Source organism: Martes martes (assembly GCF_963455335.1).
Source record: "Martes martes genome assembly, chromosome: 4".
NCBI classification, from domain to species: domain Eukaryota; kingdom Metazoa; phylum Chordata; class Mammalia; order Carnivora; family Mustelidae; genus Martes; species Martes martes.
The window spans coordinates 27,922,649-27,938,003 of record NC_137891.1 but is presented as its reverse complement, the minus strand read 5'-3'; the positions used below and the strand labels follow the sequence as shown (position 1 = coordinate 27,938,003).

The window sequence follows — 15,355 nt, the reverse complement described above, 5'->3', positions numbered from 1 at the left end:
GTTTCATATTTTATTGAGAGAATTTTTTTCCAGTCCTTTTTTAGGATTAAATAGTCCCTCCACTTTAATCCAGTCACCAGTTTTTTGGGAGGTGTGTGTGTGTGTGTGTGTGTGTTTTAAGGGAGAGCATGTGTAGGCCAGTGGGCAGAGGAGAGGAGAGAGGAAGGAGGAGCAAAAGGATAGGGAGAGAAAGAATCCCCAGCAGGGTCCACACTCAGCATGGAGCCAACTGTGGGGTTTGATCCCACAACCCTGAGATCATGACCTGAGCTAAATCGGGAGTTGGATGCTTATAAAGAATAACATGAAGGACATGGGCAGATGGAGAGGAGACGTGAGCTGGGGAAATTGGAGGGGGTGATGAACGATGAGAGACTATGGACTCTGAGAAACAAACTAAGGGTTTTGGAGGGGAGGAGGGTGGGGGGTTGGGTGAGACTGAGAGTGGGTATTATGGAGGGCACACATTGCATGGAGCACTGGGTGTGCTGCATAAACAATGAATTCTGGAACACCAAAAAGAAAAAAAAAAGGAATTGGATGCTTAACTGACTGAGCCCCCCAGTAGCCCCCCAATCATTTGTTTTTAACAGTAGCTTTTATTAATTAACCGCATACTGGTCTGTGTGCTTGTGTGACATCTATAATTACACAACTAAAAGTAACAGTGCCTATATAACTTCCAAAGTCAGATGATTCTTTTTTAGGGTTGTTTTCACTCTGTGAATTATTTTGGCGCACCTAGCGTTCCCTGTATTATCCCATATCTTCCCTAAAATGATTGTTCCACTAAATTGTTTCCTGCTATTGTGGCAGTGTTCAGGCTATCTCCTTGGTTTAATCAAATTCTTCATGATTGGAAATAAGGAGGCCTTGACACATAACAGAAAATATGAGTCCGAAAGTTTTGGGTTAACACATTTTGTTACCAGCAGAGAAGTGCTAATTAGGAGTCTAGGCTTAAGTTTTTAAAATTCAATTTGTTTGCTTGCATAAGCAAAGATATAGTAAGCATACTACAATCTAGCTTTCCTGCTTATTACATCTAAAAACTCCATACAAAACACAGAAAGCAACTATGTAAGGTAACAGAAAAGGTAAACAGAAGAGATGTGTTGTAGAGGGGAGTTAAACCTGGATATGTAACATGTAAGAGGGATGAGTTTCCTGCTTTCCCCCTCTTTTCTCTTGAGGATTTGTCTGAAGTTTAGATAGGCCAAAATTAAGAAGTTTTGTCATGGTGGTCATGGCACAGGCAGCTAAAGTTTAAAAACAAAATGTTTTAGGGCCAATGTCCAGGAAAAAAGTCTTTAGCCGGAAATTATGGAAATCCTAGAGAGATAAGAGCTGGAGGATATGGGGTGCCTGGGTGGCTCAATCGGTTGAGCATCTGCCTTTGGCTCAGGTCATGATCCCAGGGTTCTGGGAAAGAGTCCCATGTTGGGTTCCGGCTCAGCAAGGAGCCTGCCTTTCCTTTCTCTCTGCTGTTCCCCTTGCTTGTGCTCACTCTCGATCTCTCTCAAATAAATAAATAAAATTCCTATTTCTGTAAATGAGTATAGACACCTGCACAAGTCCCAGGGTTACCTCTGTGCTGTATGTGAAAAGGATAGACCCAAAGCATCAAAGTCTGAGATAACTGAACCTGTTTACATTTGCACCAAACTGTCAAACTTTTGTACATGCACTGGGAAGACACAAAGTACAGCAAAGGCTTTGAGAAATGGACTAAAATTTAGGCAACCACCCCAAATTCAGACTAACTCCTAAGTGTTAACATTATGAGGGAAAGACCCAAACAACAGAATGAGGTTTTTGACAGCTGAACTGATATTAAGACTACCAACCACAGACGGCAAGACAGAATTTGTGGTCTGAACTTAACTGGGATTGAATGCCTCCTGGAACAAATACATTAACATTATCAAAAGCAAATTGTTGACAAACTAAAGCCCACAGGCCAAGTCCAGCTCCTGACTACTCTAGTAAATAGTTTTATTAGACCATAGCCACACTTTTCATTAATATATCATCTGTGGCTATTTTTGAAGTACGACGGCAGGATTGATTTGTCACAATAGATATCATATTGTATGCAAAGTTTAAAATATTTACTTTCTAGTCCTTTACGTATGAAGTTTGTTTACCTCTCCAATAGAGTATTTTAGTGGGATCAAGAGTTTATCTTCAGTATAAGAGCCAGAATGACTCAATATATCAACACCCAGAGAAATAACACTAATTCTCCAGGAAGAAGACAATCGACAGATGCCAGTCTAAAATGACCCAGATACTGGATTTACCAAACGAAGTCATTAAATTTGCTATTATAACTATGCTCAATGATGTATGTATAGGCAACTACACTTGAAACGAATGAAAAAATAAAAGTTTCCAGCAGACAAATTAAACTATAAAAAGGAATCACATGGAAATTTCAGAAATGAAAATGTCTGAAATAAAAACTCACAGCACAGGCTCAAGAGCAAAATAGCAATAATGGAGGAAAACTGAACTTGAGATTAGATTATTTGAAATTATCAGCTATGAAATAAAAAGAGCAAAGAGAAGAAAAAAGACTAAAGAAGTATAGAATCTCAGAGACTTGGGATACAATTAAAAAAAAAAAAATCTACCATTCATGGTACTAAAGTTCCAGAAGAAAAGGAGAAGGATAACAAAAGTACATGGAAAAATGTGCAGAAAAAGAAATAAAAGAAAAAAAAAGAAATAATGGCTTAATATCCCTCAAACTTGGTAAATATGTAGATATAGAAATTTAAGTAGTTCAGTTATTCAATTATTCTAAAACAGACTACATTTTTTTTAAAGATTTTATTGATTTATTTGACAGAGATCACAAGTAGGCAGAGAGGCAGGCAGAGAAAGAGAGGCAAGCACAGAGAGCCCGATGTGGAGCTCAATCCCAGGACCTGAGATCATGATCTGAGCTGAAGGCAGAGGCTTAACCCACTGAGCCACCTAGGTGGCTACAGACTATATTTAAAGAAAATCACATAATAATCAAACCACTGAAAACAAAGATAATTAAAATCTAGAAAGTAGCTAGAGACAAATTACATATTACACATGAAGAATAATCACTTGAATACTGTGGACTTTTCATCAGAAATCATGGACCAGAAGAGAAGGCAAAAGCATCTTTAAAAGTATTGAAAGAAAAACAAATAAACAAGCTTAGCCAATCCAGAATTCTATATCTAGAAAAGTAAGCACATTATCAGATGAAGAAAAATTAAAAGAATGTGTCACCACCAGACCTACTCTAAAAGAAGTACCTTCAATATGAAAGGAAATGTTACCATGCACAATGTTCGAAGTTAGGAAGGAAGAGCAAGAGAAACGTAAAACTCTGAGTAAATATAAAAGAGTATCTTTCTCCTTATAAATTTAAAAAATAATCTATGATTTTTGAAAGCAAAAATGTAACATTGTCTGGTGATTTTTAGTGTCTGTAGATATAACATACATGTCAACATGCAAGGTGGGAATAAAAGGACCTACATGGTTGTAAGACTTCAATGTTTCAGTTGAAGTGGAAAGTAATTAATTTTAAGTAAAGTGATGAAAATAAAACTTACAGCATATCTGATGGGTTTTCAAAATCAGTAGGTGTAATACACTTGGTAATCATATCATCCATTGGGTGAATGGGGAATTGGGAAAAAGGACTTAATTATTGTAGCACTTCTACATATACCATAAAGTGTCTACACTGGTAGACACTCAAATCTTGGAGATGAGTAATCTCCCTGGAGCAACACTAAGAAGATAATATAAAAAAGATGTAGCCATGAAATGAAAACTATAGTGAAATAAAAAGGAGATATTAAATATATACAAATGATACAAAAAAGAAACATAGAAATAGTGAAAAAATAGAAGGCTAAGCCAAAATTAGATATTAAATGATAGAAGTACATCAAATTATATTAATAATCATATTATATGTAACTGGTGGGGGGGGATGACCTAACTATATGCTTCATATCCTTAAGTAGTTAGAAAACTACTTAAGGATAGTTAGAAAACTACTTTAGAAAACTACTTAAGTTAGAAAACTACTTAAGTAGTTAGAAAACTACTTAAGGATATGAAGACAAAAAGTATAGGTTGGAAAAAGGTATACCACAAAACACAAATCAAATAAATTCTGGAAGAAAACTAAGGCTTCTAGCCAAGATTAAGTTGAGCTGTAACCAAATGTAATCTTCTTAAAAATATTAAGGAAAAAAACATGAAACAATGGTCTTTGAGACACAGGATATCAATCAATAAAGGACAGTATTCCCAGACATGAGGTAACAAATAAATTGAGCCCTATGACTACCCTAGCTTAGTGTCTTATCCTACTCTTCTCTGGCTACTGTAACAAAATACCATAGACCGGGTGATTTAAACAATGAAATTTATTTTTCACAGTTCTCGAGGCTGGAAAGTCCGAGATCGAGATGCTGACCAATTTGATTTTTGGTGAGGGCTTTCCCTGGCTTATAGCCAGCTACCTTCTCCCTGTGTTTTCACATAGTGGAGAGAGAGCTCTGGAGTTCCTTTTCTCATAAGGAGGCCAGCTCTATCAGATTAGGATGCCGTCCTTTTGAACTCATTTTCCCTTTATCTTCTCCTGATAGGCCGTATCTCCAAACACAACACTGTGGATGAGGGCTTCAACATACAAATTTTGGAGAGACACAAACATTCAGTCCATTATTTGTCTTTATAGAGTTCTGACCATAGTGCAGGAGGAGAAACCTACATGAAGCTTGGCAGTTAAGGAGATCAAGCTGACAGCTGGCAATCAATGTGACTAGTATTTACAGGACATGGTACGTTAGAGGAGAGAGAACCCTAGAAATATGCAGAGGTCCCCTTCAGTTATTTGGCAAAGGACTAATTGTGGCGTGTGTCCTCAATTTACCCAAGACTGAAGACCAAATCTTCTCAAGGGAATAGAAGGAATAGTGCTTGACCCTCATATAAGACTAAAAATAGTGCCTATTCTCACCAATCAGACTAAAAAAATCTCATAATGCAAGGGGCACTGAGTACAGTTTTCAGAAAGATTGTGGTAGTAAGTAATGATGACCCTAAAAGTAAAAGTTCCTCTGAACCAGTCTAACTAATCTTAACAGCAATACCAAATAGGATCAAATTGGTTCCAAGTAAGTTGAAAATCACTGACCTACATAATTCTTGAAAACTTCCTACGAAGGCACCAACATTTCGGACCTCAGCCTTTAAATAATGTGCTTTTCCTAATATAACTTTGATTCCACAAGGAAGGAAGCTAGGAAGCTGTTTAAAACAACAGCAACAACAACAACAAATTTTTTTTTCGTTTCTATAGAACTTTAGAAATATTAATTAGTCATAAAATAGCGTTAATGGCTGATTTCATTATTTAATGGCCACACAGATCATTCAAACTTTGGGGTCTTAACATTTCTGTCTGATTATCTTAATGGAGTAGAAAAGATTTCAGAATATGCTATTATATCTGATCAATTATATTTAAAAGTATTGCATTAAATATTTTTTTCAAAGAGGAGATTTGCTAAAGTGATCTAATTATATACTAGGAAATTAAGCCATTCTATGTAATTTAATAGCTTAATCCAAAATTTTCAAGAGGAGTCAAATGGAATAGCATCTCATTCATAAGTTCAGAATACAAACCAACCAGAGATTTCCACAATTAAGATGATGAAAAATTAAAATGTGACTAATTGCTTCTATATACTGTGGTTAATTAGCATAAACAGTTTCAAAATATATTATCCCAAAACTAACATTTTTTCTCAGAAATAATTTAGATAGTGGCAGCATTTTAAGGCCCACAGTAATAATTGATTTTTGCATCTAGACAGAAAAAAAATTAAAGTCAATGATTCTTGTTAAACTTGTATCTGGTTCCTAAAGGCAACCCTTAATGTTACTTTTTAAGAAAACATTAACAAATGTATTCATGGAATATAAAATGCGTAAATTGCAGTACAAAAGCAAAGATAAAATTAGATTTGTAAAATGGACATGTTTAGCATATTATCAGTGTTTTAGAGGGAAGGCTTCAGTTATATGAAATCATGTAAACATAAGGGTTTTTCTTAAAACTGTTAAGTTATTGTATAATTATAGAGTTAAATTAGCATAGAATTTTACTGGTAATTTCCCTTTTTACCATACAAAGGATTTATACTCCCCATTTTATACAGATTATGGTTTCAGCCTGTTAGAACTTGTGGAATTGGTGAAGAAACACATTTAATGTATGTGTCTAGGTTTATTCTTATTGGAATATCTTTTTCTCGTGGCTTCAAGAGATAACTTTCAGCTTTTTTTTGTTTTGTTTTGTTTTGTTTTTGCAGAGCAACTAGGACTTATAGAGTCTGTTTTGCAGTCTGGAAAACAACATGCTCATTGGGAAAAAATGTCATAGAATTCCTGCTAACCACGAATCCAATGCACATCCTAGATGTTTAGTGAAGAAATTTGGTTACAAGTAATACAAACAAATCAAATAAATTTAACTAATAAAAAGGATTTAATAAAAATTTAAAAAAAATAAAGATTTAGTACAGGTTCTAGGATTGCCTGAATTGAGTGATTCAAACAGAATCTGGATTTGCTTGCACTATTTCTCTTTTCTGTTTGTGAGTTGACTAACTACCCCTAGTTCTTTCATATGACTTGTACTTAACAGCCCTCATTCATTATGACTCATCCTCATAACTCTGAATTCAAAGGAGAAGAGTGTATGCCTCTTTCTAATTTGGAAAATTCAGTAGAAGACTGATTTATCTGGCTTAATTTGGTTTGTGTCAAATCCCTAAGTGTTTGCAGCATTACTGTATCTAGAGGGATAGCTCTGCAATTGTCTTATCTTGCATCATGTTCCTTCTACTGCAGCAAAGAGAACAATAGACTGTTTTATGTGAATATTAGATTTTTTTTGGGGGGGGGTTACTTGAGGATGTTAAGAGGGCCACAAAGAGGATAACTTGATGTTACTTTAAAAATGGGTATTCAATTAATCGGTGATTTTTTTTAAAAGATTTTATTTATTTATTAGACAGGGATCACAAGTAGGCAGAGAGGCAGGCAGAGAGAGAGGAGGGGAAGCAGGTTCCCTGCTGAGCAGAGAGCCCGATGCAGGGCTCGATCCCAGGACCCTGGGATCATGACCTGAGCTGAAGGCAGAGGCTTTAACCCACTGAGCCACCCAGGCACCCCAATCAGTGATTTAATAAAGACAACTCTTTTGAATCAAGATTCAGACATCTTAAAATTCACTTATCTATAATAACCACTATTAAGGATGCTTTCATAACATAGTTAAAAGCATTCCTTAAATTTATGATATTTTAGATGTACATATTTGAGTACCATTTTATACATTTTAAACCTCTGATATAACAAACTTACCAAAGAGCTAAACCAATCAAATATCTTTAATAAATACATCAGTTTCCTATAGCCTCTATAATATTTACCACAAACAAGGTAGCTTAAAAACCAACGTTTTATTGAGAAATCTGTTCCTGGTCTTGTGTGGCTTCTGGTTGCTACAGATATTCCTTGACTTGTGGTAGCCTAACTGCAACATTTGCTTCTTTTCAAATGGCCCTCACTGTGTGTGTGGATTGGTCTCATATCTCTATTTTTGGCCTATTGAAGTAAAATGCATGAAGAACCCAACGCAGCTGGGTGGTTTAACTTCCAGTATGATGGAATCATTATTATGTATCCTTATGGAAGCATTTCTTCCTTTGGAAGGAATACATAGATTCCTCTAGACAAGTAGACAAGTAGAACGTCTGATAGATTTGTCCTCTAGACTAGTAGAACATAATAAGGTCACAGAGACATGAAACAAAAATTTGTGTAATAGTAGGTGGTGCCATGCTAATTTCTACTCCTTGATTCTGAGAATCACAAATCCTGGCTATGTAAGAAATAGCACCATGGGTTGGATGCTGACTTATATACAGCCTCCGGGAGGACATTGCCTCTGTCTTGTAAGATACTGCTATCTGACCTAGGTAGTACTATAACTAAGCACTGTTCTCTCAAGCCAGCTGCTCCCAGGAAGATGGGGAATATGGTGAGATCAATGAATTCCATTAACATGGGTCCACTACCATACTTCATTTGTTGTGAAGTGAGTTACTTGATCAGAATTAATGTGTGGAATACCACAATCATGTATATGATGTTCTATAAGTCCACAGCTGGCAGTTTTGGTAAAGGATTTCATGAAGAAAAAGTAAATCTGTACCTAAACTATTTCAGTAAGAACAAAAGGCTGGCTCTTCTATGGTGGAGGCAGTCCAATATACTCAACCTACTACCAGATAGCTGGTTTATTACCCTGGAGTATGGTGCCATTTAGGGAAATCATTGTTGGTTTCCACTGTTGGCAGATTGGGCATTCAGCCATGGCTCTAGCCAGGTCAGCCCTGACGAGTGAATATTTATATTGCTGAACACTGTAGCAACTGAACTCAGTAAAACTCTGATCCTTGTCATCATGGCTACTTTATTCATGAACTCATTGAGCAATGATAGGAGAGGCTTGAGAAAGACACTGACGGATATCCAAGGAATGTGTCATCCTATCAACTTGACTACTAAAATATTCCTTTTCTGAGATCACCCGGGTGAACATTTATACAACACAAATATTTTTGCATTTTTGCCCATTCAGAGATGTCTAGCCACATATCACTTCCCTAAATTACCTTGTCACCAGTTTTCCAGTTATATTCCTTCCAAGTTCCTAACCATCCAGCCAAACTCTTTTCTACAGATTGTAAGTTAGTAAAGTCTCCATATTAGTTGGGTTTATCCGGAGAAATAGAAACAACAGGACATAAATAGATAGGTAAATAGATGGATAGATAGATAGATAGATAGATAGATAGATAGATAATTCTGTATGATAACCTAATTAGGCTAAGGGGTGGTCAAATAGCTGGTAAAGCATTTTTTCTAGTTGTGTCTATGAGAGTGTTTCTGGAAAAGGTAAGTATCTGAATCATTAGCCTGAGTAAAGAACACCCACACCAATGCTGGTCATCCAAGGTCCTTGAACATTAACACTCCTGATTCTTGGGCATTATTGGCCCCCCACCCCACTCTCAGACCTTTGGACTCAAAAGGGACTACACCATTCGCTCTTAACTCAAACTGAATTTACACCACCAGTTTTCATGTTTCTGCAGCTTGCAGATGGCAAATCATGGGACTTCTCAGTCTCCATAAGTGTATAAACCAATTCCTATAACATATATATCACATATGATATATATAATATTGGTTCTGTTTCTCTAGAGAACTCTTACTAAAACAGATTTACATACAGAAAGAGCTTTATTATAAGAATTTGGTTCACATTTTTATGAAGATTGAGAAATCCTGAAGTCTGCAACTGGCCAACTGGAGACTCTGAAGAGTCAATGTGTATAGTTCCAGTCCAAGTCCAAAGGCCTGAGAACCAAAAGAGTCCATGGCACAAGTTATAGTCCAAAAGTAAGCAGGCTCATGACCCAAGAAGAGCTGATGTTTCTTTCAGTTCAGGTTCAAAAGCCAAATAGAATCAATGTCCCAGCTCAAAGCAGTCAGGAAGAAGAGTTTCCTCTTATTCTCAGGACCCTTAGCCTTTTTGTCTATTCAGCACTTCAACTGTTTGGATAAGGGCCACTCACATGAAGGAGGGCAATCTTCTTTACTCAGTCTGCTGATTCAAATATTAATGTTAGTCTCATCCAAAAACAGCCTGGAAGACATATTCAGAATATTAGTCACATTTCTGAGGCATAGTTTAACTCATATCTCAAGGGCTAAAAAACATGTATTTTCTTTCTTACATACAGGCTGGTTGGGTGGAAACTTTATTTCAGGCATTGGATAACAAGTCATACGTTCTGGGATTAGAAATTAGCATGCTCTTTTCATAGCACAAAGAAACATGAGAAGCCAAACCAAACTATGAAAAACATTACAGCCTCTGCCTGTGTCATATCCTTTAGCACTCTATTTTTGAAAACATACAGCATAGCTGAATTTATTATCAATAAGAGAAGAGTGGCCCATGTTTCACTCTAGAGGGAGCTAAGTCATCTTGCAAAGGGGATGTTTGTGTAAATCTATTAGAGAAAAGGAGTAAAAAGTTGAAATACCAAAAAGCAATAATACAAAGATAAACAGCATTCTTCCCCATGCGGAATTTGTGTGCAATGTAATTGAGCCTCTAAATGCCTAGGTTCTCAAGCAGTATGTCTAAACACTTAGCCATACAATGTACTTTAAAATTACTTCCAGTTATCCATTTGATGCTCAAATATCTTAGTGATACTTGATTTGAACAACAGATCTAAGAAATGGATGCACGGCAATGCCATATCTAATCTTCATCCTAAATTTGATTACTAATTGATTAATAATGCCACAACATTGATTCACCAGAGATACTGATCAACTAAAGAATGACATCTTTGTATCTATCTCTTTTTCCTCTTTGGTCAACTTTAAATAGACTTTAATGTGTCAATTTAAATAGAAATAAGAGTTCAGTGGATGGTGTAACACATAAGAGATTAAAGGTTATTGACCAAAGCTTGATTACACTGTATTGCATATAACTATAAGTCATTTATAGAAAAGGTAAAATATTGATAAATTTGGGGAGGCATTTGAGAACGTCTGGTCTGATAGTCAACGGGCGTCACTATGATCAATCAGATGCTCATTTATTTCCAGCTTCATACTATCTAATGTCCATACTTGCTAGAGCAGCCCGGTTGTAGCAGCCTGGTTGTCACTATGGGATTTTACTGACTTATAAACTTGTGGTTAAAATGTTCTTACGTTATTTCATCCTTTATATTGTTATTCCTACTTAGCACAATTAACTTTACTGGAGGATATGGAGAGTTCATTGTTAATTAAATACAGCTGAATAGTTACATTTTCATGGTTAATTTAATCAATATCATGGAAGCAATTATATTGGCTTCTCTTTTATATGAAATAAGAGAAACATCCTTAGATGTTAATGTAAGCAGCCCTTTTATTTAGAATTATTTGTGGAAAACAAGACATTTCTAAAAATAATACAGAGAATCTCAAATTTCAATAAAGACTGTACAAATCATTGGCTTTTAATAATGAATAAAAAGGTATCACATTTCTCAGGTTCATCTATGAGAATAAAGCTTCTTTGTTCCAAATTCTTTCAACTCTCCCCAGTTTATCTTTTCTCTTTATTTTTTGAGCCTATAATCTCATCATTTATTTGGTGCTTTGCTTTCTAGTTCTCAGCAATTATTTGCTGCATGTCCTCCTGGGATTTCCTTCATTTTCCTAAACTCACCTTTATCCCCTCAGTTCAAGCTTTGCTTTTACTAATCATGCCTTGAACAATTAAGCCTCACATAGGAATCTTGGCAATATTGGCTTTTTCTCTTAGTTGGACACTATATCCCAAGAGTATTATTTCCCCCCATTCTTTTTTCTTTTCCAAAATAAATGAATCAGTGACTTATACTTCTATTTACACACCAGATAATAGCCTAGATTTATTGTTTTATCCATTGTAGTGGTAGGAATTTCAGTTCTTTTCAATTAATCCAAATAAGATGGTCACTATTAGTATATTGATAAATTAGATTTTATTTAAAAATCCTATTACTTTCAAAAATTTCAGAATAATTGAATATATATTTTTTGAAAGAATACTCAGTACATTGATAGCTTCACACCTGTGGCCCCAGAGATTATTTTATTCCTTCCTCGATCTAGGGTACAAAGATTTATCTATGGCTTTAAAGAATATCTGATGATACAATCCCAATAAAATAAAATAAATGTGTAACATAACAAGGCTGAACACATTTCTTGCAACCACAATTGCTGTAATTAAAAGTTATCTCTAACTGAATTGGATTACAACAGTTGATGCATGACTGAATTTTGAAAATATTTCAAAGATACGCATACATTCACACTTGCACACACATATTATATCTCTTCTTGTACAATAAAGCTCCGTATGCTATCATATTAATTAGTTCCTGGTATATAATTTTTAAATATAATCCTTCATGCTCACATTTTTTTTTGTTCTATTAAATCTTTTTTTAATTAGGATCCCACTGCATTTCTAGTAGTTTTTGCTTTACATATTAAGTTGCTGTATTGCTTATACATATAGTTTGATGATTTATGTTATTTGTAAAGTGTGCCTTGCATGGTTTTATAATTTTATTCATGTTATTTGCTATTAACATTCCATCTGGTCCAAAATAAAATAAATATTGCCACTTATATTTTCCTTTCTTTTGCATTGGGCTATCACTTCTTAGCTCACTCTTTTAGCATGTCTTTCTTCATGAGTACAGTCATTGTTGTTGTTTTTAATTGGTTATAAATTTAATAAAATTCCCTAGGTCTCTTAACCCTACCTGACAATCTTTTTTTAAAAGAAAGGTTTAGGGGCCCCTGGGTAGCTCAGTGGGTTAAGCCTCTGCCTTCGGCTCAGGTCAAGATCTCAGGGTCCTGGGATGGAGCCCCGCATCGGGCTCTCTGCTCAGCAGGGAACCTGCTTCTCCCTCTCTCTCTGCCTGCCTCTCTGCCTACTTGCGATCTCTCTCTGTCAAATAAATAAACAAAATATTAAAAAAAAGAAAGGTTTAGTTTATTCACTCTTTGATAATGATTGACATATCTATCTTTATTCCTTTATCTTTATTTTGAATAATTAATTTAGTTTGCTGTTACATTTTTCTCTATATATTTTCTAGATTGATAAAATTTCTAATCATTTCTCTTATTTCCACTTGCAAATTTGGATATTATTTTTAATATTACCATTTCATTAATGGATAAATTTACTCACCCTTCATATTCAGACAAATTCTACATTATTTAAAATTTAATATAAATTATTTATCACAACAAAATATAACTTTTCTCTCCCCTATGCACTATATTTTTCTTACACTTTTTTTCTCTCAAGGGTGCTTTTCATAATACTTATTTTCAAATAATAGTATTTTATTTTTTCTCTAACAGAATGCGAGCAATATAATGATGTTTTAAAACCTCTACTTTTATTAATTCTAATTGTAATTTTTATCCTTCAATGTGTAATATTTAACTCTTTTATTTCTATTTGCTTTTACATTGTTGATGCTTATGACAGTATTTTCTTCGAATTTAGGTCTGTTTGCTTTATTTGCATCAGGGGAAAAACACAAATTACTAAAAGTGAAATTTAAAGAATGTAAAGGGAACTGAGGATGCAGAGATAAAAGTCAAAAGTCATCTTCAAGGGTGTGTGGGTGGCTCAGTCAGCTAAGTGTCCAACTCTTGATCTCAGCTCAGGTGCTGATCTTAGGGTCTTGGGTTCAGGTCCCATGTTGGGGTCCAAAAAAAAAGCCATCTTCAAATTTGAAACTCAAGAAATTTTTTCTTAGAGTGGGCTCTATTTTAAACAATTATATGAATGAAAACTATCTACAATGGTCCTGAACCTTCACTATGTCTATTAAATTTACTTGCAGATAAAATATGGAAGACCATGAATATTCTTGCATGCCCTATCCATAGAATGATAAAGTTTAAAATTTAAATTTAAAATTCTAAAGTTTAAAATGAAAATACAATTTATAATTTATTACACAATCATTTCCTTTCTTGTATTATCAACAGTCCCTATAACGATAATGCTAAATTTATTTAGCCCTTGCTTTATGCCAGCCATTTTTCACTACACTACAAATTGATTAACTTATTTCATCTTCAGAATAAACTATGGACTAGTACTATTTTTATCAATACTATTTATATTTTACATGTGAGGAAACTGACACACAGGGAATTTGGAAAACTTGCGCAATTTCTCATTGCTACTAAGTGCAAAGCCAGTAGTTGAAGTCAGGAGCCTAGCTCAATATCGCATGCTTTTAACCACTGTTCAATACTGCTGTTGTTTCCTCCCTAAAATTTCAAATTGGCTTGTATTATGTTATTTACCTTTATCAATTTTTTTTCTTAAACTTTTCATCATATGATTTGGTCTACTGAGTTCCATTTTTCTCACAGGTCTTTATTAAATAAAACTCTAAGACCTGTCTCTTCCTGTTCCTGTTAGGACTGGAACCTCTCTAAGCACACCACACACCTGAAACCTGGAACTCCCTGTCGCTTCTCTTATGGCATAGAAACAGTTTCCTGGACCTGAGCTTCTCTTTGTTTACTCTTTGGTATTGCTGAAATCACGTATTTTTCATAAATAGTCATGGGAGGTAAATCTTCTCAACCAAGTCACTTAATTACTTCCGCCAACACACTGGACTAACAGTATAGTTCCATAAATAATTCCAATTTTAAAATTATTTTTCTACCAAACATATCATCAGTGGATTTGGTTTCTTCTGAGGTTTCTTCCCTTTGCTTGCTGATGGCTGCCTTATCTGTGTCTTCACATGGTCTTTTCTCTAATGACCCTTTAATTGTCCAAATTTCCTCGTCTCATAAGGAGGCCAGTCAGATTGGACTAGGGCTCACTCTAATAGTATAATTTACTTTACTCATTTCTTTAAAGGCACTATCTCCAAATATGGGCTCATTCTGAGGTACTGGGGTTTAGGGCTTTGACATATTATTATGGGAGGGATACAACTGAGCCTATAGAGCCCATAACAACAGCTAAACAGTATTTCATGGTATAGATGTACCATTGTGTGTTTACCATTCACCTGACAAATGACATCTGAGTTGGTTTAAGTTTTTGGCTATTATAAATAAAGCTGCTATAAATGTACAAGTTTTTGTATAAAGATAATTTTCTTCTCTCTGGAGTAAATGCCCAAGAGTACAATTGTTGAGTCATACAGTAGGTACATGTTGTTATTATTATTGTTATTATTAACATTAACTTTTTAAAGGCAAACTCTCAAAGTATGTTCCATAGTGGCTGCAAAATTTTACATTCCCACCAGCAATATAGGAGTGATCTTGTTTCTCCACATCCTTGCCAACATTTGATGTTATCCCAAGGATTTAATTTAGCCATTCTGATAGTCATTCTGTGTACTGGTATTCAATTGTGATTTTAATGTGTATTTCCCTAGTGGCTAAAGTTGTTGAACATTTTTTCATGTGCTTTTTTTAATACCAATATATTCTTTTTGGTGGAAATTCTCTTCATGCTATGCTCATTTTCTAATTTGTTTGTTTGTGGAATTTTTTTCTTCTTTCTTTAATCTCCTTTTTTCCCCTATTTTTTCTTCACTCAGACCCAAAGTATCAACACTCATTAGAGGAACTGTTG

At 34.9% G+C, this 15,355-nt stretch overlaps 1 pseudogene across 1 annotated transcript in view; it reads right to left on the bottom strand.

Annotated features, from left to right (window-relative positions):
• LOC308341571 (pre-rRNA-processing protein TSR1 homolog) overlaps positions 1 to 3,664 on the bottom strand; it is a 39,101-nt pseudogene extending 35,437 nt beyond the window's left edge. The window contains exon 1 of the transcript in view: positions 3,603 to 3,664. The product of the transcript in view is annotated as a pre-rRNA-processing protein TSR1 homolog (transcript). The remainder of the gene's footprint in view (positions 1 to 3,602) is intronic.
• Positions 3,665 to 15,355: the final 11,691 nt, after the last annotated feature.